Raw genomic sequence first — 25618 nt, 5'->3', positions numbered from 1 at the left:
AATTGCCCCAAAGGTGGTGGCAGGGGAGCCCCCACAAGGGAGTGCCCCAAGCTTTCCTAAGATGGGGCCTATTGAGATTCTGAAGAAAGAAGCACTAAAAGCCAGAGTGATCAGGCCAAAGCATTCATTAGGGGAACGTAGGCAGAGTGGGCTGCAGCAATCCTGTGACGGGAGCATGGGTAAAGGGGCTTTCCACCTAGAAATGTCCACAGCAAGTTGCTCAGGGGATGGAGTTTACGTAAAGGTTTAAGGAATGTGGCTCAGGGCCAGGACCAGTTTCTTTCAGTGTTTTCAATGCATGGGTATGTTCAAGGCCCCGGTTTGGGTTCAAGCCTGCTGGGAAAAACCTGCAGCTGTCTGGGTCACAGAACAGCCAAGGCATTCAGTGATTTCTGGTCACAACAGAGAGGCGAGGGCTCTAGGGGACCCCACAGAACTCTAGGCTCCAGTATCAGCCCCACTTTTCCACGTACAAATTTATTTCAGAAATTTAAATACTAGCCTTACTTTTCTCACAAATTTCAAAGTCATGTGTTGACACTGATGGCCTGTCGAGCACAGGGAAACGCTGATCTATTTAACTGATTTGAAATTTTTATATTTGATTATCTGGGTTATTGTCATTGATGGAACTCCAGGTGTATGGAGATGCCACTGGCCTGGGAATCATGACATATGGGTTTTGTCTCAGATCTCACCATTTAAACACCGTGGACCTCAGCATCCTCACAGCAAAAGTTAGGGTTATACTAGGTATTCTCCATGGACCTTGTCAAATATTTTTTGTGATGCTGGGAATTTATAACACAGGCAAACAATAACCTAGAATTATTAGAATCTTTAAAAAAGTACTTGTTTCTGTGTTACAGAGAATCTTGAAGTTAGCTGAGGTCTGTTTGACTTTCTTCTGGAATCGGCACAGCCCAAATGCAGCCACAATTTCTCATTGTCAGAACTAGACGGGCCACATTGAGAAAGAATGTGGACCGGTGACTGGGAATCCAGCCACTTAGTGCATTCAAGAATGCTGGTTGGTTTCTATGGCTATGATTTCCAAGCATTTTCTAAAAGGTGTGTATAGGAGAAACCTAAGTTCCTGCCACCACCTCACCTTGAAGTCAGATTCCCCCGCAGGCGCTTGAGCATAGGAGGAGGACATCAGCCACTCTTGCCACTCTAGGCCCAGGTTAAATTGCAGCCGGGAAAATCATTCCAGCGGCTTGCCAGGCTAAACACAATTGTAGATGGAGCCTGGAGAACCACTTGTGTCAGTTCAGTTATTTCACCAAAAAAGCAAAACAAAATAGATTTTACTAACTCGATCAATAATTCAGTTACCCCATAAAACGTGGCCTCACTGAATTTCTTGCCTTGTCTTCCAAGACCTTAAGTTGGGGCTTGTTTATAGCTGTGGCTCTCTTCCCTGGCTAAGCATCCGGGCCGCCTGCTGGGCCCTAGGTCCAGGGTGGGGGTCTGGACTCAGCATATTTTTCAGAGTTCTCCAGGTATTCCAATGGCTAGTCAATTTATCATTCATTTTGGGCTGATTATCAATCTTCCATGTGGATAAAACTGGTTAATTTCCTGTGGGTCCTTTTGGAATAGAAAAGCCTTATTAAGAGGAGTGAGCACTGTTTTGAACTTGCGTTGTAAGCTCTGCCTGCCTCTGGAGGTGGCAAGGGTGCTTGTCTTCATGCTGGTCTGTGTTGCATGCTGTCTCCCTCTGTCTCCCCGCTTTTTCTCAGCCTTCCTACTTATTATTCCATGCACTTGCTGGATTAGACGACCTTTTTTGTTGTTCCGCTGAAGGCTACAATTTGGAGTCGATTCCTGCAGTCTTCCTTTTTCTGTTTACTTTCAAAAAAGATGTTGCAAAGTCCAAGTTTCTTCCTCAAGTTCCATTTCTCTGGGGAGTACTGTAGAAGATTCTGTATCTTTCTGCTCCTGGCCTTGGTATTTTAATAACTCCTGCTTGGTTCCCAGGTTTCTCTGAGTATCTAGGGAAAGTGGAAACCTCAGAGATGGGGTCTGGAAATGTAAGAAAGACATTGATGAATTACAGGGTCACCTTTGTGAATGGTACTGATTGGTCAGAGTATTCTGGAAAAGTCTGCAAAATCCAGAAGCTAATTTTTATTTTAAAATACACTCTATAACTCTTGAGTGCTCACTCATCCTCAGCCGGCTCCAGGAAATGGTGTCTGAGCTCACTGTCTTCTCTATGGGAGCTGCATCTCATCAACCTATTTTGGAAACTAGCATACTTCTGGGTCTGAGAATTCAGCTTAAAAACAATACCTAGGCTGGGCATGGTAGCTCACACCTATAATCTCAGCGCTTTGGGAGACTGAGGTGGGCGGATCACCTGAACTCAGGAGTTCAAGACCAGCCTGGTCAATATGGAGAAACCCTGTCTCTACTAAAAAATACAAAATTAGCCAGGTGTGGTCGCACATGCCTGTAATCCCAGCTACAAGCTTGGGAGGCTGAGAATTTCTTGAACCCAGAAGGGGGAGGTTGTGGTGAGCTGAGCACTCCAGCCTGGGCAACAAGAGCGAAACTCTGTCTCAAAAATAAACAAGCAATCAAACAATACCTAGTTTCCTGTACAATCCTCTCACCAAAAAAGAAAAGATCTGCAATGTGCCCCATGTCTATTGACACATTTTCACTTGTTTCTTAATCAGCGATCTAGGTCCGTCCACCCTGTTCTATTTCTTCTCTGTTTATCTCCATTGTCTTAGTCTATTTGGGCTGCTGTAGCAAAGTACCGCAGACTGAGTGACTCATAAACAACAGAAATGTATCTCTCATGGTTCTGGAGGCTGGGAAGTCCAGGATCAAGGCAGTGGTAGATTCAGTGTCTGGTAAGGGCCTGTTTCCGGTTTCATAGATGGTGCCTTTTCATTATGTCCTCCCATTACGGAAGGGGCGAGGAGCTCTCTGGTGCCTCTTTTTGTAAGGAGACTAATTCCATTCATGGAGATTCTACCCTCATGATCTAATCACCTTCCAAAGGTCCTACATCTTAATACCATCACCTTGGGGGTTAGGGTTTTAACAAATGAACTTTGGGAGTGCACAAACTTCCATCTGTAACCTCCATTTGATGCCTACTTCAAAATTTTGTGTTGCTGTTGCATCAGAATCTCTTTTGGCTCTTTTTGAAAGTGGATTTCTATGTAACCACTTTCTGTTTTCTTTTGCATTTTGACTGAATTTTTCATCTTAGGAAAACAAGAAGCACCAGTAGGTGATGGAGAGCATGAGGGCCAGAGATTAAGGAAGCCCAGGCTCTTCTGCCAGATTTCATGTTAGTTGAAAACTAAGGACTCGGAGGGTCAATGAGCTGAGCTTTTTGTTGGGGCTTCTTTTTCCTGTCCACTTACTGAGCCAGCAGTACAAAGTTTGTCAGTCGGAGAGAATGTGGGATCCCATGGCAAGGTGGCTGCCGGTTTTCATACTCTGTAAAAGGCTTAGTAATGGAAGGATATTAAATTTAATGCTTTAACGTGGATTCAGGTAGAGATCTTATACTCGTACCTTAGAAAACTGGAAATCAAGGGTGAAAAAACTGAGAAATGGAGTGGTATCTTTTTCTTCCATACAATTTCATGTTTGCAAACTAAATTAACTCTAAATAGTTTAGGGTTTTATTCCAGAAATCTATAAAGCTTTAAAGAATCTTGGCATCTGATTGATTTTTCTAGTTTATGAAAAACTGACAATACTCTTAAGCCAAAGACACATTCAACATAATAATGCAAGTTGAGTATCCCTTATCTAAAATGCTTGAGATGAGAGGTGCTTTAGATCTAGATGATTCTTTTTCTAATATTTGCTTATTTACCTGTTGAGCAATCCTAATCCAAAAATCCAAAATCCAGAATGCTCCCATCAGCATTTCCTTTGATCATCATGTTGGTGCTCAGAAAGTAGTGGATTTTGAAGTACTTCAAATTTCAGATTTTTGGATTAGAGATACTCAATCTATGTATCAAAAAGTATTTTGTGTAATGTCTTTCCATGTGTGTGTTTGGAGTTTTCTCAGGGTAAAGCAGATATGAAAAGCCCACATTCTCAGGAAAGAATTTAAGACAGAAAAAGGCCAACATTTTTTCCCTCCTGGCCCCCATGTCATAGTATTTTTGCCGCTGCAGAGTCTATTCATTTCTATCTTCAGACTTACCACTATCAGGCACTTTCCATTCCTCTCATTTCTCATTTTTTGTTATCTTCAGTTTTGCACTGTGCAAACTGAAATTTGGCTTGAATGAGACACATTTCCCTACCCTTTATCTCTCACTGATTCATTCCTTGAGTTGGGGCAAATCTTTCTAATCTAAGCCAGTTTCATTCTCTTGCCATAGAGTAACCTGTGCCAGTAGAGTCCTGTGTGGGATGAGTTTGGCAGAATTGCAGACTGCATTTTTGGACCAAGCAGCTGAAGATGATTCTGTCCCTCATCAATTTTTTTCCCCCCAAGGGCACTTTTGCATTCAAATGGTATTGGTAAAAACAATCTTTTTTTGATTTCATCTATCTAAAGAAAGTCTTTAACTTAGTTTTCTTCTGTTCCTGTGAACGTCAGCATGGAAAAGTCCTTGAAGAACATCAGAAACAGGAGCTTCATCTGGGCTCTGTGATGGTGCCATTGTATGAACTGAAATCTATCAGGGTGGGACGGTTTTCTGTCTAACAAGGAGGTAATGAAACATGATTGGGCATGTTCTTCGGGTGGAGTGTTTCTTACATTTTGGGTTTAAGAACTTTTCCTGTCATTGTTTTTATTATTTATTTATTTTTATTAGAGAAGGGATCTTGCTACATTAGCCAGGGTCGTCTTGAGCTCCTGGCCTCAAGTGATCCTCCCACCTTGGCCTCCCAAAGTGCTGAGATTACAGGTGTGAGCCACTGCACCCAGACTCTGTCATTGATTTTGACAAGTTTTTTTTGTTTTGTTTTTGCTTTTTTTCTTTTTGGTTGTTGTTGTTTTGGAAGTTTTTTTTCAGAAAGGACACACCTGACTGAATTTTTCTCAGAGCCTAATTATTATTTAGTTATGTATATTTATTTATTTTTGATTTCACTACAGTAGCCACTATATCATGAGTAGCATTTATATTTTAACTCACTTTACATTTTAGTAGATCTTAGTGATTATGCAACCTGATGATGCCATTCAGTATCAAGTTCAGACCACGGCGTGTACAAGAGGTTACTGTCACGTGATATTTTTCTATTTTCATCCCTTAGTATGCTCTCTTATTTCTTGCATTGCTCATACAGTGAATGTTTTAAGAATCTAATTGAGATATCACCTCATAGCAGATTCCTTTTCCGTGAATGTTTGCTCAATCATCTGTAGGCCTAGGAAGCTTTGTATCTATTTATAACGGAATAGAACCAATAGTGTGCTGTTAAATGTTTAGGAACCAGGAAGAAAAGTCCTGATTTGCAATCTCTGGCCATTTCCATAGTGTAAATCTCCCACTATGGCTGATTTCCAGCTATTTCTGGTTTAACAAGTGGCTCACAAAATTCTTGAAAATGTATCAACTGGCTCTCACCAGGAGGAAGGCTCCAGCACCCACCATAACTGATAACAGTTATGATAAAAAGTTACAGACAATAAAAAGCTTTATCATCATTATTTCATTTTCATTTATGAAAGAACCCTGTAGAGTAGGCGGTGTTGTACATGAGGCGTCTGAGACTCAGAGGCCTAAGTGGCTGTAAGTAGCTCCAGCGGCCATTACGAGGCAGAGCAGGGATGGAAGGCTGCCTTTGAGCTGAGCATTCTTGGTGTTCTTTTCACTCGCGGCAGCTGTTTCCCATTGTGAGGATTCCCTTGGTGGTGTCATATTTGGACTCCAAAGAAGTGTACCCAAGAAATGACTACTTAGGTGGTTTTCCATAGTTAATAGATAATTTTTAGTTATTTGAGGGTAAGAATAATAGTCTGCTTATGAAAGAACTTGGTACATTTTTTCTTCTGATTTTCAGATGCCCTTTCTGTCTTAAAATGAAGTATGTGGGGGGTGATTGCTTTGTAATATTTTGTTACTTAGGGGTGATATCCAGACAACCCTTAGTTAATGTCACAGAATCAGAACCAGAAGGACCTCTTCATTGCTCTTCGCTTAGAGAGGACTTAAGTGTCCCTGGTCATTGATCGGACTAATAAGGGTGACTTCAAGTGACTTATCTGGATATCTTTATTGTACTTTATTGCACATTCAGTTTGCTACCATTTTCAAATCATGTGATCATTGCAAAGTGACTTGCACCATGGAGTGATGGTGTGATGAGGAAGCAGCTCAGCTGCCATTTGCTGGAGGTCTGGTGCGTCGGGCACAGTGGGAGGACTTTGTGAATATTAGTTAATTTCTCACCTTGAAGGTAGACATTGTTTTCAGCTTGTTGAAATCGAGGCTCGTGTAAGTAAAATATGCCCGCAATCATGGCAAGTAAGTGACAGAGTTAGTCTCTGACTCTGCAGAGGACTTCTATGGCTTTCATGTAATAAAGTCGGTCACCCCACTTTGGTAATAAGAGGGATAATAAAAGATATGTCATCATTAGCTTGCAGGTAAGCTCCAAGCTGCAGCATGTGCAGAGTTTGGAATGTCTTCACGGGGTCTGCAGGCTCATTGCCGTGAAAATATTGACTAAAAGTAATTTAGTTTTGACTGACGTAGTGTATAAAACATTCTTTTTTTTTTCAGACAAGGTTTCACTCTGTTGCCTCGCCTGGAGTGCTGTGGTGCTATCTCAGCTCACTGTGGTCTCTGCCTCCTGGGGTCAAGTGATTTTCCCACCTCAGCCTCCACAGTAGCTGGGACTACAGGCGCCTACTACCATGCCTGGCTAATTTTTGTATTTTTAGGAGAGATGGGGTTTCACTGTGTTGGCCAGGCTGGTCTTGAACTCCTGACCTCAAGCAGTCTGCCTGCCTCAGCCTCCCAAACTGCTGGGATTATAGGCGTGAGCGACCACATCTGGCCTAAAACATTCTTTTAACAAAAGCATAGTTTCATGTTGAATTCAGATAGATTTGAACCATTGCTTTTAATAAGACAATATGGTTTCTTTCAGACTCTTGGTGTAGATTGAACTTCTCATAAAACTATCGTGAGACAGATTCTTTCCAATACAAGATTCTCTAGATGAGTTCATCCGTTTCTTTGCCCTGGGCTTTTAAAAAAAAGTAGGGTAATGAGTCCCTGGTTTCTCATCTCTGTAAGAATAAAAGGAAGTTGGAGCCAAGGGCTAGTCTACTCCCAGTCCCTCGAGGCACAATGTGGAGGAAAAGGACCAGTGTAGATCAGAAGTCCACGAGCGGAAACTCGGAATCAAAGCGGGTATTCAATTCTTCCTTTTCTTGGAGGAAATCACTGTGTCCCCTGAAGAGAAAAATGCCCTTTGCTCTTGCACTGGGGAGTTCTGTTTCGTGCCTTTCCACACAAAAGGGCTGGACTGGCTGGCACTATAGACATTTTTTTATGAAGATCTTTTTCATAATTCCTTTTGCAGAGTATAGCCAGCTAGCAGCATATGAACATTTAAGGTTAAACATAGTTTTCATCATACAAAATTAACAATAACACAGGCAACTCATCATACTTATAAAACGATACTTGTAATTTTTCATTATTTTCATTTCTGAGGGCAAATTTTCAGATTAAAACAGAAAGGAATTTTAGTTTTCCTTTTTTTCCCTACTTCAGGCTTCCCTATATCTCATCTGTATAACAAGCATCTTGAGCTTTCATTTATAAGAGTTTCAAAAATACAAAAAAATTAGCTGGGCATGGTGGTGGGCCCCTGTAATCCCAGCTACTCAGGAGGCTGAGGCAGGTGAATTCCTTGAACCCAGGAGGCAGAGGTTGTAGTGAGCTGAGATTGTGCCATTGTGCTCCAGCCTGGGCAACAAAAGTGAAACTCTGTCTCAAAAAAAAAAAAAAGAGGCTCATTAAGCGTTGCCTCTATTTTCTACATATTGGTAGCGTCATTAGAAAATCTGAGTGGCACCATTTTTTGGTACCAAACAACATGACGACTGTTTAAAAAGAAAGAGTAGATGTTAAGAAGGCTTCCTTGTACAAAGATTCCTGTATGTTCTTCCTGCCAGTTTTGTTTTTGTTTTGATCTATAAAATCCTATGTTCAGTCTCTCATCCTGATCAGCAGATTATCCCAGAAAGAAAAAAGTAGCAGTCTAGGTATTTTATTTGGTCACCTTGTAGTCTTAGTACAATTAAATCTCCTTTGACAGTTTCTCAACTATGTAGTTATGAATAGTACTCCACACCCTGACTGTGGGAGACCTGGACTGGTATTGGGCGCAGGTCACAGAACGATCACTGAGAGACTTTAGAGATCACTACTGAGTCCCTGGTTTAGAGAGGAGCAAGCAAAGGCCCAGAGGACTCACGCCGTTTGCCGAGGTCCGCAAGTGCGTGGGTGAGCTGGAGTCAGAACTGCCCCCATCTTTCGTCTTCACTCTAGAGCTCTTTCCAGAGCTGACCTGGGAGTCTGACAATTGCTGTACACTGATGTTTCCTATCTGAAGTTCACATGTCTTTGCGGTGGAAGAGACTTGTCTAGTATCATTCATTAATGCCCACTCTTCTTGTTTGCCAAAGACTACCAAGTATATTGGCCAGTCATTGTATTCACACTGATGTGTGTGTACGTCGGCTTTTAGTGATGCCAGAAAATCCAAAGGAGGTTAAGAAATCCCAGAGATTCATCGAGGCTGGGAGGCTAAGCCTTTGTTGTATTGTGAGTCTTAACTAAACATAAAATAATCTTTAGCCCAATAAACATTAGGTTGAGTTGTGAAAGTGTAAACACTAACTAGTCAGACCGGCATCTATTTCCTTGGTGATATTGGCCATACCCATTCAATAATAACTCCTCATTCTTCCTTCCCCCAGCACCTGGCAACCTCTGTTCTACTTTCTGTCTCTGAATTTGACTATTCTAGGTGCCTCATGTAAGTGAAATCGCATGACATTTGTCCTTCTTTAAAAAGAAAGATATCTTCTTTAAAAAGAAAATGAACAGAAACTTTCCATGAGAGAAGTCAGTTCTGTAGCCAACGTGCCTCCTAGTTCCATGTGCATACAAGGCTGTCTTGGAAGCTCAGCCATTGGAGTAGGATATTATCTCAGAAGAGATGGCAGCTTAGGAATCTGGTACTCTAAAAACAGATTTACAAGCATTAGATTTTTTTGTATATGTGTGTGGTCATTTTAATCTTCCTGAAAGTGGTTGAGACCAATATTTCTAGGCAGACCATAGTTCACATCATCCTGTTCTCTAAGTCTTGGATTATCAATCTCATTGTCATGGCAAAAAAAAAAAAAAAAAAAAAAAGGATTTCTCAACTCATTACTCCTGTGCCCAGACCTCTGAGCCTGGTGTGTGAGAGTGGCTTAGTGCCTTTCCCATAGCACCCCACATCCCCCGGAGGCCCTATAGGAAGTCCCTGCAGTCCACCCCCTGCACATGCAGGGCAAAAAGAGCTTCCTATGGGAGCTGTCCTCCAGAGAAGACAGAAACACGGGCCCTAGAGTGCCAGAAGAATTACCTTCCAGTTTCAGCTCTGCCATTGAATAATTAGGTAACTGTAGGCAGGTCACTTTGCTCCTTTGGACCAGCGATTTCTCATCTGAAAAATGAAAAACTTGGACTTAATTATCCCTGAAGTCACTTCTAGCAGAAATGTAACACTTCTTTGATTTATTAAAAAATAACATCAATGATAATGACCAACAGCTAACACTTATTACAAGGCTCCGGGCACTTTCAAAGTCCTTAATATTTAATGTTCACCACTACGTTAGAATATAAGTACTGTGATGCAGAGTCCTGGACACAGAGAAGTTAGTAAGTTGCCCAAGAACAGCCTGTAAGACAGAGCACTGTGATTTGAACCCAGAGGATCTGACTCCAGCCCCCAATTCTCAAATACTATTAATTGAAAGAGCACTGAAGAAAAATGATGTCACAATAAAAAGAAAAAAGAAAAGAAAGCATGTCTTTGACTTTCTAGTCGTCGTGCTTTGTGTGGATTCTTCTTTCAACCTTGATGAAAGGGTATAATTAATCTGTAATCAAAGTCATAATAGTTTCCTAAGACGAGGAAGTCTTGTCATTGTGGTGCTCTGAACACAAGAGGGCGCTGTGGCAAAGCTTACCGTCTGCATCTTCTGCCGCAGGAGGGTATAACTTCGTGGGACAGAGTTCAAAAGAAAGATGCCTTTTCTAAGACCTCATTTGTCACCTCGGGATAGCCAGTCTTCATTCCTTTAAAATACAGAATAAAAATGACAGATAAATCAACACAGTTACCTTCCTCCTTGATAACATCACCAGTCTTCTCGAGGCCTGGCGTCAACCCTCTGGGTTAGTGTTACATTGTGGGGTGTGCATGTCTCCTTAATACCCACCTTGCTGGTATGCTCCAGATGGCTGTCTTCTTAGCAATAGATGGAATTAAGCACCATAATGAGGGATATTTTATTTAAATCTGCTTTGAAAAAGTATTGCATGACTTATTCACATGTCTGGTTAGCTATCACACTGACATTCCATGTGATTGGAAATGAGAAAGATTTAAAGAAAGTAATTGTTTCACATGCAATGGATGTACCTCTTTTGCTTCAGATGAGAATAGGCTGCACAGAAGAACTAGGGTTGATTCATGGAAGGCTTCCCATGGCTAGACCCTGGAGGCTGTAAAAAGTGGTTTGGAACTGTGTTTAAAAAATAATAATAATAGAGGCAATAGCGAGGTACCCGGGAGGAGCAGAGGGCGCCTGTTCCAGCCGTGGGAGCATCCCCATCAGATGCATAGATGCTCTTAATTAATTCAGCTGCTAGTAAACCCTCGTGAGCATGCAGGACAGGAGAAATTCATTTTCAAGCGTTGAAAAAAAAAGATAAGTCTCGGGCACACAGCCCTGTGGCCCATATGGTATTGTCGTGTTACCCATCAGTCAGCAGTTTTCCTCTCCTGTGTTGATAGATCTTTCCATACAGTTAGATGTGTTTAGAAAGGAATGTTTCAAGTCCTTACAAATGATCATAAACTGATGAACCGGAAGCCCCTGGTCAGGAAACAATTGGAGCACCATGAATGGCTTGATGAAAGGACACAGTCTTTTTAATCCGCCAGGCTTTTATCACCAGCGTGGTGAAGACCACCTCTAGAAGGTGAGCACAGCGCTTCAAACCTGGCTGTTGGCAAGGGAGGGAAAAAGCTCCCACCCTCCCCTTAGCATTCCTCTGCTAATTTTCCATTTGTATTGCAATGAGTATGCTTTGGCACTGAGTGAATTTTAAAGCTCCTGCTTAGCTGGCTGGGGGGCAAGAGAAAACAGAGCAAAACAAGACCTCAGAGGACGCTCATCTGTGGAGGCATAAAAAGTAAACACTTATTTCTGCTTTTGCAAAAAAGCCATGTGCACGTGGCTGGGATTCCCAGGTGGGCAAAGGAGAGCGCTCAGTGGCGCCTGCCCCAATACCCCTCCTCTCCCCTCTTTAGATGGGAAGAGGTTCCGCTCTCCTGTCTTGTCTCCAGTTTTTACCCCTAGTCCTTATTTTCTGTTTTCCCTCTCCTTTTCCACTGTGTGCCTAACTCCTCTTTCCCTCTTTCATCATTTTCCTTTATTTTCTTTTTCATCTCTTTCTTTTTACCTTCTCAAGGGTTTGCCAGTGGTTTTGCCTGGCAATATTGAGCTCCAAAAGTTGTCATGAAAGTCTTGGATGGTGCTTAGACCCGCCTTTATGCATCCTCAAAACAGCTGGTAGCCTAATCAAACTTTATTTTTTTTTCTCTCTTTGTGAGAGAGGTGAAGAAGATTATAACATGCAATGAAATCTAGGGCTTTAGAAAGAGTCACCAAACCAGGCCCAGTGGCTCATGTCCATAATCCCAGCACTTTGGGAGGCTGACGGCGGGAATCACTTGAGGCTAGGAGTTCAAGACCAGGCTGGGCAACCAGCCTGATCCCATCTCTAAAATATATATATGTATATATGAAATCAACGGGCATAGTGGTAAGCAACCATAGTCCCAGTTACTCAAGAGTCTAAGGCAAAAGGATTGCTTGAGCCTAGGAGTTTGAGGTTCAGCGAGCTATCATTGTGTCACTGCTCTCCAGCTTGTGTGACAGAGTAAGATCCTGTGTCTAAAAAGAAGAAAAAAGAGTTACCAATCATACATTTTTGAGAGGAGCAATGGGGAAATGCAATCATGGGACAATAATAATCAGGACAGGAGCAGGGGTATGTACTGCCTCCTCACGTTGCTGCCCTGAATGCGAGGAAGAAGCCACGTTGTTGGGCCCATAATGAGAAGCTTCAGAAGGTTGATAGAGAGTGCTGAACTTGAAGAGATGGACGCAGACTACATATCAGGACATCACACATATCAGCTTGCTTGAATGAATGCACAAATGAATGAATGAGTGAATGAAAAGCAGTGAAGGAAGCAGATGATTGGGTTTGGGCGAAGAATATGCCTGAAAGATATACGACCACAGGGGAGTCTCCCTTATCTTCATAGGTTTTTAACTCAGGAACGGACTTGCTAGTTATCTTGAGTGCAAAGTGCAAAAAGTAAAAATGGTCCTTAATGAAAATATGAGTCAGACCTGTGTTAGAGATGACGAGGATGAAGACCTTTATGATGATCCATTTCCTCTGAATTAATAGGGTCTTAGTCCATTTTGTGTTGCTATAAAGGGATGACTGAGGCTGGGGAATTTATAAAGAAAAGAAGTTCATTTGGTTCGTGGTTCTGCAGGCTGTACAAGAAGCATGGCACTGGGTCTGCATGTGGTAAGGGCCTCTGTCTCTTGCTTCTTCTCTGGCCATGCGATCTGACCAGAGAGGAAGCAAGAAGGAGGAGTTGGTACCAGGCTTTTCTTAACAGCAAGCTCCCTGGAAGAACTAATAGAGTGAGAATTCATTCACCCCTGAGGGAGAGTATTAATCTACTCAGAAGTGATCTGTACCTACGTCTCAAACACTGCCCAGTGGGCTCTACCTTAAACATTGGGGAGCAAATCTTAACATTCGGGTTGGAGGGGCCAAGTGTCTAAACCATAGTGGTGTCTCTTTGTGAAGGTCTTGAGATGAAATTCTTTGGGCTTTGGTTCCTGGGAGGGGTCCTATCTTATCCAGCAGTCACGTTTTTTTCCTAGATAAAATTCTTACTGTCCTTTACACCTGGGGAGAGCCCATGTCTGAAAAGCAGAACACAAAGCTGAACTTTAAATAGGAAAAAGGTGGCAAAGGACTACCTCTGGGGGCACTACTTGAGCCCATCAGCAGTGGTTGTAGGAGATCTGAGGGGACAGGGGCCTAGAGACAGCTCAGTTCTCAGGGTGGAGCGGGATACAAGAGAGGGAGAGTGAGGAAGGCTCGGAAGACAAGGTTTGAACACTTGGCCACCATTTTGCCTGGGATCATCAGGAGAAGCTCCGACAGGGGAACATCATCCCAGGCAGAACACCAAGAGGCAAAGGCCAATGTGCTCTATTTAGTAAGAGAGCAGGATAAACACCAGCATGATAAGGGCATGGAGCCCCATGGGCATCCAGGGAAATGGTCAGAATAAAAGAGTCATGGATCACTCCAATTTAAAGTCCTTTCTTAGATGAGCTAGGCAAAAGGTTCTAATTGGAGATACCTGTCTTCCCCTCTTTTCCCTATAATGCATCCAGTGATCTCAGGCGTAATAGATTTGCAGCTTGTGATAAGTAGTTGGCCAACATGTGTGCTGGCTTCTGTGACCTGCATCTCTGAGGGGGCCTGAGCTGTCTGTTGGTGGTGTGTGTGTGTAGCTGTGTGCACTGTTGGTGCTATCCAAGGAAATGTATGAATCAAAGTAAGGATGATTGTGATACTCCCCCAAACTGCCTCCCTATCCTTCTCCCTCTGCCCAGAGTGGGTCTCTTCCCTCTAGAAAGACCCAGAACCTTCTTTTTTTTTTTTTTTTTTTTTTTTACTTCTGAGATGGAGTTTCGCTCCTGTTGCCCAGGCTGGAGTGCAATGGCGTGATCTCGGCTCACTGCAACATATTCACCTCACAGGTTCAAGTGATTCTCCTGCCTCAACCTCCCAAGTAGCTGGGATTACAGGCATGCACCACCATGCCTGGGTAATTTTTATATTTTTAGTAGAGATGGGGTTTCACCATTTTGGCCAGGTTGGTCTCACTATCTACAATAGTGAATCTTTCCCGTCAGTGCCCCAGTAACAGAAGCAGAGGAGCATCAGGTGAGCTATCCTGAGCTCGTGATGGGAAGATGGGCTGAACCAGGGTGTGCTGCCCAGCTGTGGCTCCATCAATTTCCATAAGACTTCAGCTTGATCAGTGCAGCACGACCTTGTGGCATGTTAGGGGCTTGGGAGATTGACAGCACCCTAAAAAGCCCTCAAAACATGATCAAGAAGACAAACTAGAATGAGAGACATATCTTCACTATTGCCAGCCTATTAACCTATTAGAAACTCTGGTTTTAGAGATTAGCCATTAGTGTTTCCTTCTGAAATTATCATGCTGTCATTTCCTCCACAAACTGAGATACCTGGTAAAATGATTTAATTTAAAAACTAATTTAGATTATATTTTAAAGAATAAATATTTTCTTCAAAGTTATCTGATTTTCGAACTATCATGACTTTAATTTTGCTCTAGTAATGCAGTTTCTGAGAATAAATGAGAATCTCAGTTTTGTAGTATGTACCCAGCATTATTCTTCTTCCAATTATTGGGGGCACACCGCTGGGGATGTGGTGGGGGCTGGACCTGTGTGGAACAGGGCAGATGCCGTGTGCGGGTCTCTGCTTCTCAGAGGAGCTTCAAAGCTGACTGCACTCACTGATGCAGCAAGCCCCGGCCTTGTGATGTTTCCTTTCTCCTTGGTTGATGCTGGAAGGTCTAGAGTCACAGACTCCTTTTGAACTAGATTATAAATGCATATACACTTTGCAGAGTGTTACCTACTAGTTGCCATTCTCTCCTCGAGTGTAGGCAGTTTCTGAGGGCAGCACCTAATGTGGGAAGAGAGAATGGAAGGTTCTGGGTTGGCTGGGTGCAGTGGCTCACACCTGTAATCCCAGCACTTTGGGAGGCTGAGGCAGGCGGATCGTGAGGTCAGGAGGAAGATCACTGGCCAACATGGAGAAACCCCGTCTCTACTAAAATTATAAAAATTAGCTGGGCGTGGTGGTGCATGCCTGTAATCCCAGCTACTTGGGAGGCTGAGGCAGGAGAATCACTTGGGAGGTGGAGGTTGCAGTGAGCCGAGATCACGCCATTGCACTTCAGCCTGGGCAACAAGAGCAAAACTCTGTCTCAAAAAAAAAAGAAGGTTCTGGGTCTTTCTAGAGGGAAGAGACCCACTCTGGGCAGAGGGAGAAGGATAGGGAGGCAGTTTGGGGGAATATCACAATTATCCTTACTTTAATGCATACATTTCCTTGGATGGCACCAACAGTGAACACAGCTATACATAATTCTGCCCATAGTGCTAGGTGGGTTCTCTCTTTGAGTAGAATTGTGCCATGGGTGTGGAAGTGTGGTTGAATTCAAACAAGCTGTGGCCAGTGGCTTTTCTTTCTGAAGTTTAAGTATAGACAACCCTCCTAGTGGGTTCTACCGTAGTTAGCCAGCTGTGTGGTAATCTCCACCTCCTTGTCTTCTGTCTTAAAGGAAGTCAGCCACCCTGAATAGCAGCCTCTCACGTGCACCTGTCTGTGGAGAGTGTAATTTTCCAGCAGGCTCTAGATCTCTATAATGTTTGAATTTGCTTTTGGGGTGTGTGTGTGTGTGGTATATGTGGTGTGTGGGGTTGGGGGTGGTGAGACCAGCTCTGCCATGTTTCCAGGGCCACTCAGTGGCACCGTGGCCAGATACTGCATGAGGCATTTCCCAACAACTCTTGATGGTCTCTGTCTCACCTGTCATAATTCAAAAGCAGAGCCACAGATTCTGTGCGGTAGATTCACCCTCAGACACTGGAGAGTCCCATCTCTCTACCAGAGCGGACACCTGGACTTCCTCTGGCTTTCTCTTGGGGACTCTGCCTGGCAGAGGCCCTCAGCCGGGCACTAGGACAATTCTGTGGGCAGCGGCAGGAAGCCTTCAGTCAGTGACCAGCGTGAAGACAGCCTGATGCATGCAAGGCGTGGGGATGTGGTTTTCTGGACAGATCAATACCTGTGTCTCAAAAATGAGAACTTTCAGTTTAGTCCCTGATCTCTTACGCTATTGAATTGTGTGTACTTCAGTCCCTTCAACATTGGCTTTCTTTCGTTCTTTGTTTTTTAAATCTCCCATCTTAGTAATGAAAAAAAATGTATGTGTCATGTGCTTCTTTTGTAAGGTTATTTTTCTCCATTTGCTTGAAGACTTTCTTATTACTCCTAACTCCTTTTATTGATTGAATGAACCCAAATGCTCCTGAAAGTACGACCCTGATCTAGTGATACCCGCACTCTCCAGCTCCCTAACAGACCCCACGGTCTGATGCTTCGGCTGCAGATAGAGTCACAGAGATTCTTCAGCTTTAACGTGTCTACATCATAAATTGGAAAATTCCTTTCTAGGACCGAAGTTGTAGCTGTTTCCTAGACTTCTGTTTATTTTCCCTTTCTTTACCCACTCCTGTTTGAAATTCTGCTGTTGTTTGCATACTGTTTGCCTTTGTGTCCCTCTTTCCATCTGTTCTTTAAAAAAATCAACTGAGTTTTATTTTAAACCAATCCAGATGACAGGCATACAGGCTTCACAATGCTTGGAAACCAGTTGAAGAAAATTCTCGTTAAATTACTCATCCACTCAACCCATTTTCCAAATATGATCTATTGTTGGGGTGCCTGCCTGTTTTCAAGATAAGTGCATATTTCAGAGGCAGGTTCCTTGTACCCCAGATAAGCAATTATTGAAATTGGCTTTGACATACACTTTCAGTTTTAATTTTTCCTTTTACATTCTGAAATAATCCCTGCTTGCATGGAGCTTCCCACTACCATATATATATAAAGATGTGTTTCAGGCATGCATCAGGAGTTTGTCTATTCCATGAAGAAGACATTGCTGTGGAAGAAGGGCGGGGGCCTGATGTCCTTCCTGAGCAGCCCTGCAAGGAGCTTCAGCTGCAGGACCTAATCTCACAATCACTGACTCTGTGCCCAGAGTTTCTAACAAGATCTTCTGCTGTAAAGTGGCCATGTGAAGGAGACCTTGGGAAGAAAAACCCACCATCTGATATTGAGTCTCCATGAAAGATTTGAAAGTCTTTCCCATCAGTGCCCCAGTAAGAGAGGCAGAGGAGCATCAGGTGAGGCTACTAATCACCACTTCAAAGCCTAGTAGAGATCAACGATTTACAGTAGGTCTGCAGATTGGAAGCAAAGCGGACTCCAGCCTGATAGGAGTCAGACTTATGTTTCAGCCCCTTTCCATGATGTCCCTTGGCTAGCGCCCCTTCCATAGCATTGGGTCTTATACGATGGACCAATTCGTGATTTGGAAACCAGCGTGAATAGAGTACTTATAAAACCCGGTGACACACTCACAGAAGGGAATGAGTGGGAGGGTTTAGAAATTGTAAGGACAAGTTCACTAGTGAGAAGGCAGGTTAGAAATATCGTTAAGGAAAATTCAGATGACAAATTTCCTTCTGTCAAGGAAAATGGGTTCAACCTCATAATTAGATCATTCCCGCGGAGCCAAGGAACTGCAAAAGGCATGGATCTTCACTGCGTGGGGAGACTGACTCAGAACAGAAAGTTGTCAGAGGGGTTCTGTGTGGAAAATGTAATTGGAATCCCCAGATTATGACTTCTATCATTGGAAGATTATCTTAAATATTTTTTTTTTTTTTGAGATGGAGCCTTGCTCCGTTGCCTGGGCTGGAGTGCAGTGGTGTGATCTTGGCTCACTGCAACCTCTGCCTCCCAGGTTCAAGCAATCCTCCTGCCTCAGCCTCCTGAGTAGCTGGGACTAGAGGCACCTGCCATCACGCCCAGCCAATTTTTGTATTTTTAGTAGAGACAGCGTTTCACTATGTTGGCCAGGCCGGTCTCAAACTCCTGACCAGGTGATCCACCCACCTTGGCCTCCTAAAATGTTGGGATTATAGGCATGAGCCACTGTGCCCAGCCTTAAATAATCTTAAACAGTGATGTTCAAACACATGGCCTGGCCAAAGACTTCCTTATTCCCATTTGTTTTGTCCCTTCCATTCAAAAACACTTGTTTTTATAGTCCTCTGCTTCAAAACACTAAAACAACTTATCCATGCATTAACCATCTGAATTATGAAGAATATCATAGCATTAAATGAGATACCAATGAAGACATGAAAACAATCTCCATCAGAAACTAAGAGTGCAGACGTCCCAAACCCTCAGGATCCAGGCAGAGCATCGTCTGGATGTGGCCATTGGGTTCTCTACCAACCTTACCCGGACCTCTAACTTGCCTAACCCATGGATATCAACTCGATTAAAAAGTCAATCTCTGTCTTTGTAAATCCGCCCTGTCTGTGGCAAGCTGAATTTTTATGAAGCTGTGACAAACACTTATAGTTGTGATGTTTGGAAGAGGTGATCCAGGATGCCGTCAGTGATGGGGAGAGGAGAAGATTCTGCAGCTGAGCCTGTGAGGACATGAACCACCAGCCCCTGGCCCTGGTAAGTGAAGGTCACCTGTCAGCCGAGTGTCGGTCAGCTGGGGGTTCCTCGTCCTGCTGCCTGGGTGCTCTGGCCATGTCTCCCGCTGTGGGGGTAGCCGGCTGCCTACGAAGGTTTGACATCATTAGCAGTATTGACCACTCCTTGAGTACTTGGGCAATTCACTTCCCTGGCCTTGACCTCACTGTTTTCTCATCTGCAAATAAGAAAAAGAGCTGAGATGATCTATAAAATTCCCTCTAACACATCTGGGCCTATCATTATTTAAACATATTAGTTTGAAGGAACTAAACCGTACTTCTTCTAAACTGCCAAGTACAAGGCTCCATGGTCATTTTCACTCTCCTGTCTGGTGACAGCAGGTGTGTCTTGGCTTTGCTCTTCTCCTTCCTTCCAACTTTCTCCTAAGGTCTATAATGGACAACTTAGATCATTCACAATTCCCCAGCATATGTTGGCTTGGGAAGTGGGGCCACAAGTAAAGAGAACCAAAGAGGGAAAAAGCATAAACCAAACTATACCAAAAGGTATGTGAGTGGCTAGACCACGTGGGTTAATGGGCCATGGTGTAATCCATTAACTCAGCTTCCTGGGAATGTTCCTGAACTGGTTTCTATTTGGAAATGATTGATAAATGTGGGCTGCAAAAGGCCCAAGAGCCCCAATATACAGCAAGGACATTCTGAAGGACCCCCTCTGATATCCTTGGGGTGTGTGTCCCTGCTCAAATCTCATGTTGAAATGTATTCTTCAGCTTGGAAGGTGGGACCTGGGGTGAAGTGATTGGATCATGGGGCTGGATCCTTCATGAATAGTTCAGCACTATCCCCCTAATTGTATGTCCTCGTCGTAGTGCGTTCTCATGAGATGTGGTCATTTAAGAGTGTGTGGCACTTCCCCTCTAGCTCTCTTTCTCCTGCTTGTGTCATGTGATGTGCCTGGTCTCTTTTTGCCTTCTGCCATGACTGTAAGCTTCCTGAGGCCTTCCCAGAAGCCAAGCAGATGTCAGCATCATGCTTCCTGTTAGGCCTGCAGAACAATAAACCAATTAAATCTCTCTTTTTTTATACATTACCTAACCTCATGTATTTCTTTATAGCAATGCAAGAATTGCTTAATACACCATCCCATCTCATATGTATTTTAGCATCTTAAATTCCTAACAAGATGTAGCAACAGTGGCGCCAGCTTACAGAGCAAGCTTGCCTTTTGCAGAAATGGTTTTAATTGTCACTGACCCGTGGTAGTTGCAATCTGGGTTTTAAAGCTTTGTGTCTGAACACTCCACTGGTTTTAGTATTCCTGAATCCTAGAATTCAGTGCTGCAAATGAGCTTCAAGAATATTTGTGGCTTTCAGGGGCCATAGCAGGCTGTCTCTGAAGCCATAACAGAGGTGGGCAGGCTACAGCTGGGGCAACCATGACTGATTCTTTTCTGCTGCTGCCTCAGTGTCAGATGTGTGGACTTCCTTTGTCCCTCCCACCTTTCTTTGTTTGACTCCCACCCTCATGGTTAATGGTAAAGTGAAGGCTTAGGGGAATGGGCAGGGTGTGTACAGGGTGCCCACTGCTAAATGGTTCCACCTGGTGGAGATAGCCCTGATGGGAGCCACAACACAGTATTGATATCATAGCCATCCAAAGGGCTACTCTGGAGGTGACTGTGGTTACATGATCAATGGGTCAAGTCAGCAGTCAAGGAAATCTCCCCAACAAGTAAAGAACTAAAAATTAGAAGGGAAGGTTTAGTTTGTTATGAGGACCCTTTCTTTTTATTTTTTTGAGATGGAGTTTCATTCTTGTTGCCAAGATTGAAGTGCAATGGTGTGATCTCGGCTCACTGCAATCTCCACCTCTCAGGTTCAAGCGATTCTCCTACCTCAACCTCCGTAGTAGCTGGGATTACAGGCATGGGCCACCACGCCTGGCTAATATTTTTGTATTTTTAGTAGAGACAGGGTTTCTCCATGTTGGTCAGCCTGGTCTCAAACTCCCAACCTCAGGTGGTCCATCTGCCTTGGCCTCCCAAAGTGCTGGGATTACAGGCGTGAACCATTTTGCCTGGCCAAGGACTCCTTTTTAATCAAGAGCTCTGTGACACCCACCATTCTGGGGGGTGGCTCATATAAGTCTTACTGCAGAGGCCAACCTCGTACAGCAAGGAGAATTTACTGGATGTCTGCAGGCATCCTGACCTATGTTATTGACAAGCACTGTTATGGTTTTGAGCACTAAGAGAAAACGGTCATGTTGTACTAGTGAATCAACATAAGTGTAATGGCTAAATTCAATGTACAATGGGACTATAACTTAACTCCTTTACTCTTTAAAGAAAAGTCAAGATACACGCACCCAGAATTTTGTGTTTTTATAACTCTTGTGTTGGCAGAGGGAAAAAATAAATATGATTTAATCTGACCAGTAAAGGTTAAGGTACTCAAGTCTTATTTCTGGTTCTTACTAACCAGCTTTCTGCTTGATACTTGAGTACCATGAGTTTCTGGTTCCTCTTCCCATTGGAGTTCAATGGATGTTGGGTATTAATGTCATTTTAGGTATGCTCTATGAGGTTGTATGGTACAGCTGCCCACTATCAGCCTATTGGTGGGACATACATGTTGAGATCAGTTTTTTTCCTCCATGTAACTTTGCATGTTTGCATTTACATTTAAAACAAAAAACACAACTGAAGAATAGGAATGCATGACTGATGTGCACGGAATCAGCTTATTTCAGCTGAACAGATGAAAATCAAAAATGACTTAATAGCTAAATTCAAAGATGTAAAAAGAGTGCATGGTAAATGGAAATCGAGTGGTAAGTATCTCAATTCATATTCACTGAGGGCAAGATGAAGACAAATGAACTGAAATTGCAGCAGAAAGGAATTAGACATTAAGAATCAAACTTCATAACTTCAGAAAGTTGTCTTTTGAGATGTCTGATGCAAAGAAATGGCACTGATATCTTAAAACAGCTTATTCTTTTATTTTATTAATATTTATTAAGCATGTTCTATCAGGCAAGTGCTGGGCCTGGTGCTGCAGATACATTGATGAACAAGACAGATAGGCACTCTGAATGCCTGGCCTGTAAGTCTAGTTGGAGAGGAAAACTTAAATCAAAGACGCAGACAGCAATTAAAATTGTGACAAGTGACATGAAGGAAGGTGGGAGAGTGTGAAATGGCGCACCTGACCAGGCTAGGAGCAGAGCACAGAGAGACTCCTCTGAGGAAGTGACAAGTTCAGAACTGAGGTGCAGTGGTAACAGATGGGGAGAAAAGAGCACCAGACCAGCTGAACAAGCACCTGTGCAAAGACCACAAGGCCACAGGGGTTTGCTGGCTTCAAGGGGTGGAATAAAGACCAGTGAGGTGAACAGAGATGGGGAGCTGAGAGGGGTAACCCTGGGTTCAAGACACAGGCAGGAACCAGACCAAGCAGGTTCTTGAAGCAAGTGAAGGACTTTCGTCTTTATATAAATGGCAGTGGAAAGTTGTCAATGTCATTGTCATTTTCTAAATGCCCTTTTTTTTTTTACTGGAGTATAATATGCATGCAAAAAAGCACCCATAGAGGTGAGCTGGGTGAATTTCATTGTGAACACATCTTGCAGCCAGTACCAAATCCATAAGCAGAACATTAATAACCCCCCAAAAGTCACCCTTAGCCCTTCCAAGTCCCCAGCATGTTCTGAAGGCAACCCCTGTCCTGACTGGTAGCAACACTAGGTTAATTTTGACCATTCAGATATTTTATATAAAGGGAGTCATACCATATGTGTTCTCTGTGCCTGGCTTCTTTCACCCAGCAACATGAGACCCATCCAGGTTGCTACTTATAGCCATAGATTACTGTGTGAATAGAACATGATTTAATTGTCAGTTCTGCTGTTGTGGACATCTGGGTAGTGTTTGGCTGTTTGGAATAGTACTGCAGGTTGAGTATCCCTCATCTGAAATGCTTGGCATCAGAAGTGTTTCCAATTTTTTTTTCAGATTTTGTAATATTTATGTGATACTTACTGCTTGAGCATTCCTAATCTGAAAATCTGAAACTGAAGTGCTCCAGGGAGCATTTCCTTTGAGTGTCATGTCAGTGTTCAAAAAATTTCAAATTTTAGAACATTTCAGATTTTGAGATTAGGGTTGCTCAGACTGTACTATGAGCTACTTGGTGATTCTATTTTACCTGCTCTTGTGTGTTTTTCTAAGAATGGAATTTCTGGGACTAAAGGTATACATATGTTCAACACTAATGGATCCTGCCAAGCAGTTTTCCGAAGTGGCTGTTCCAATTTGCACGCCCACCAGCCATGCATGAGAGCTCTCTTGGAAGGTTTGCTGTAGCCAGTGATATGATCAGATCTGTGCTTTTCAAAGGCCATGTGGTCTCCTGTGAGGAGAATGGATCAGAGAGGCAGGAGTGCCTGGAAGGACCTGTGGGGGCTGTGATGGTGGGTCAGGCAAGCAGAGATGGGAAAGGCCGGTATGGAAAGAAGTACAAGGAGCCAGGAGAGATGGGTGGGGAAATGGCTGTTGGGCCCCGGGGATGTTTTGGATTGGGGAGCATGGTGGGCAGGAGAGGGAAGAGATGACAAGAATGACCCTGTTCAAGACATAGGCAGGAACAGATTGGTGGTCTGTGATTGGTGAGATGGTAGTGTTTGAACTCTGGAGCTGGATCAGAGATGGGGAGGTGTGGATCATAATTCTAGTGCATTAAGAGTATATAATTTGAGGTGCATTAGAGATGTCCAAATGGGAATCGAGGAAGCAATTAGACACAGAGGTCTGGACCCAGGTGAAGTCCCAGTGGACATTTAAACTTGAGAGTCATTATAGCAACATGGGTGAGAGCTATGGTTTGAATGTTTGTGCCTTCCAAAACTCATGTTGAAGTTTAGCCCTAATGTGACACTATTGAGAGGTGGTTGGATCATGAGGGCTTTGCCCTTACGAGTGGGTTAATCTATTCATGGATTAATGAGTTAATGGGTTATCCTGTGAGTGGGACTGGTGGCTTTATAATAATAATAATAAAAGAGAGACCTGAATATAGTACATTAGCATGCTCAGCCCTCTCACCATGTGCTGCTTTGAGACTCTACAGTGTCCCCACCAGCAAGAAGGCTGTCACCAGATGCCACCCCCTGACCTTGGACTTAACCTCTGTAACTGTACAAAATAAATCCTTTTCTTTATAAATTACTCACTTTCAGGTATTCGGTTAAATGCAACAAAAACCAGACTAAGACAATGAGGAAATGTCACCTGGGTTGAGGGTAGCGAGAAGAATGTCTCATTTTATTATTTCTTAGTTTGAGAGAAGTTATTCAAATTAAAGTCTGAATACTTAAGTTTTTACTCTTGATTTTATTTCAAGTGAAAGCTTCTTAGGCATGTGTTTATTTGTAGGGTAGAGATGACGACACTGTTATAGGACCCGACAGGTTTGTACACCCACTGTGCAGTAATAGACCCATTACATAGAGACAGCAGGATTTGCAGCAGAAAAAGAGTTTAAAGGTCAGAGGGCGCTGAGTAGGAAGGGGAGGAGACTCTCCAAGGTGTTCTGGGCTGGAGTTTTTAAGGGGATCATGGAGAGCAAGGCAAGGGGGATGAAATCATCAGGATGTAGAAACTGTTCTTGGGTGGGTCAGCTCCTCAGGGGTCCCTCAAACCAGCCGAGTCAGCCGTTTCCTCAGAATGTAGGACCTGAAGGAATATCTGGAAGGAAAAACTTAATGTTTCATGATGTTCAAGGTGTTATCTATAGAGCAGTTAAGGGGAGCTGTGATCCAGGGTCTCTGCGATTCTACAGTAGGCAGCAAACAGCTTTGAGGAAGGCGTTGGAGTGCAGGCTGACCTCCTGATTAACAGTGAGTGTGCTGCAAGCTGGGTTTATTTTCCTATCTCCCCTCTCTTTCTTCCCTGATTAATTTTATTTAAAAAAGTTTATAGGGACAGTTTTAACACCATGGTGTGGGCAAGAGAAGAGAGTGAGATACCTTGGTCTCTGCTGCAGGGCATCACTGTGGTCAAGAAGGGACTTTCCCTGGCAACAGGGCCTCTGCACTGGTGTTTTGAGCTGCCGTAACCAAGGACCACAAACCAGGTGGCTTAAAGAACAGACACGCGTTGTCTCACAGTCATGGAGGTTAGCCGTCTGAGACCAAGGCGTTGTCAAGATGGCAGGGCTCTCGGGAAGGATCTGTTCCAGGCCTCTCTCCTTGGCTTGTAGTTGGTCGTCTTCTCCCGTCTCTTCTCATGGTCTTCCCTCTGTGTCTGTATTTGTGTCCAAATTTCTCCTTTTTATTAGAACCCCAGTCATATTGGATTGGGGTCACTCTAATGATCCCATTTGAACTCTGATTACCTCTGTAAAGACCCTATACCCAATTAAGTTCCCATTCTGAGGTCCTGGGGGTTAAGAACACCGATAGACTTTTTATGGGGGGGGGAAACAATTCAATCCATACACACTCGCAGCCAGGGTCCTGCTTCAGGGCCAGTACTTCCCCTTCCTTCACCACACAGGTGAAGGGAGGTGGCAGGTGACTCTAACTAGTGCCCATTTCGTGTCTCATTCAGTCAAAGTTTCCAGGACCCGTGAAAATGTTCTCATCACACAAGGCTTCCAAACAGCCAGACATTTTGGAGCAAGAACCTGACAATAAGCATCACTCTCATTCATTGTATGCCACGTCCTTGCAAGTTCACATCTAACACTCACAACAGCCCGCACAGGCCTGATTTTCCACCTTGTTTCTTTGATGAGCATCTGAGACTCAGGAGCTTAAAGGAACTTGCTTGAGGTCACATGGTCGGTCAGTAGCTACTCAGGGTCTGAACCCAGGCTTGCCAGCCCACCTCCACTCCTCTCTGCTGTGGG

General features: G+C 43.5%; 1 protein-coding gene across 6 annotated transcripts in view; it reads left to right on the top strand.

The window, feature by feature from the left end:
- The window catches only part of DISC1 (DISC1 scaffold protein), a 373398-nt gene that overhangs the window by 206790 nt on the left and 140990 nt on the right, over positions 1-25618 (top strand). Inside the window, exon 10 of one of the 6 annotated variants that reach the window (XR_004257992.1) lies at positions 18618-18722. The exons of the other annotated variants lie outside the window; for them this stretch is intronic. The gene's annotated coding sequence lies outside the window, so the exon portion shown is untranslated. The remainder of the gene's footprint in view (positions 1-18617; positions 18723-25618) is intronic. 6 annotated transcript variants of the gene reach the window in all.

This window comes from Sapajus apella, unplaced genomic scaffold (assembly GCF_009761245.1).
Source record: "Sapajus apella isolate SASKATOON/1434 unplaced genomic scaffold, GSC_monkey_1.0 scaffold49, whole genome shotgun sequence".
NCBI lineage: Eukaryota > Metazoa > Chordata > Mammalia > Primates > Cebidae > Sapajus > Sapajus apella.
Note: the sequence above shows the minus strand (reverse complement) of the source record. Positions and strands in the feature narration are given on the sequence as shown.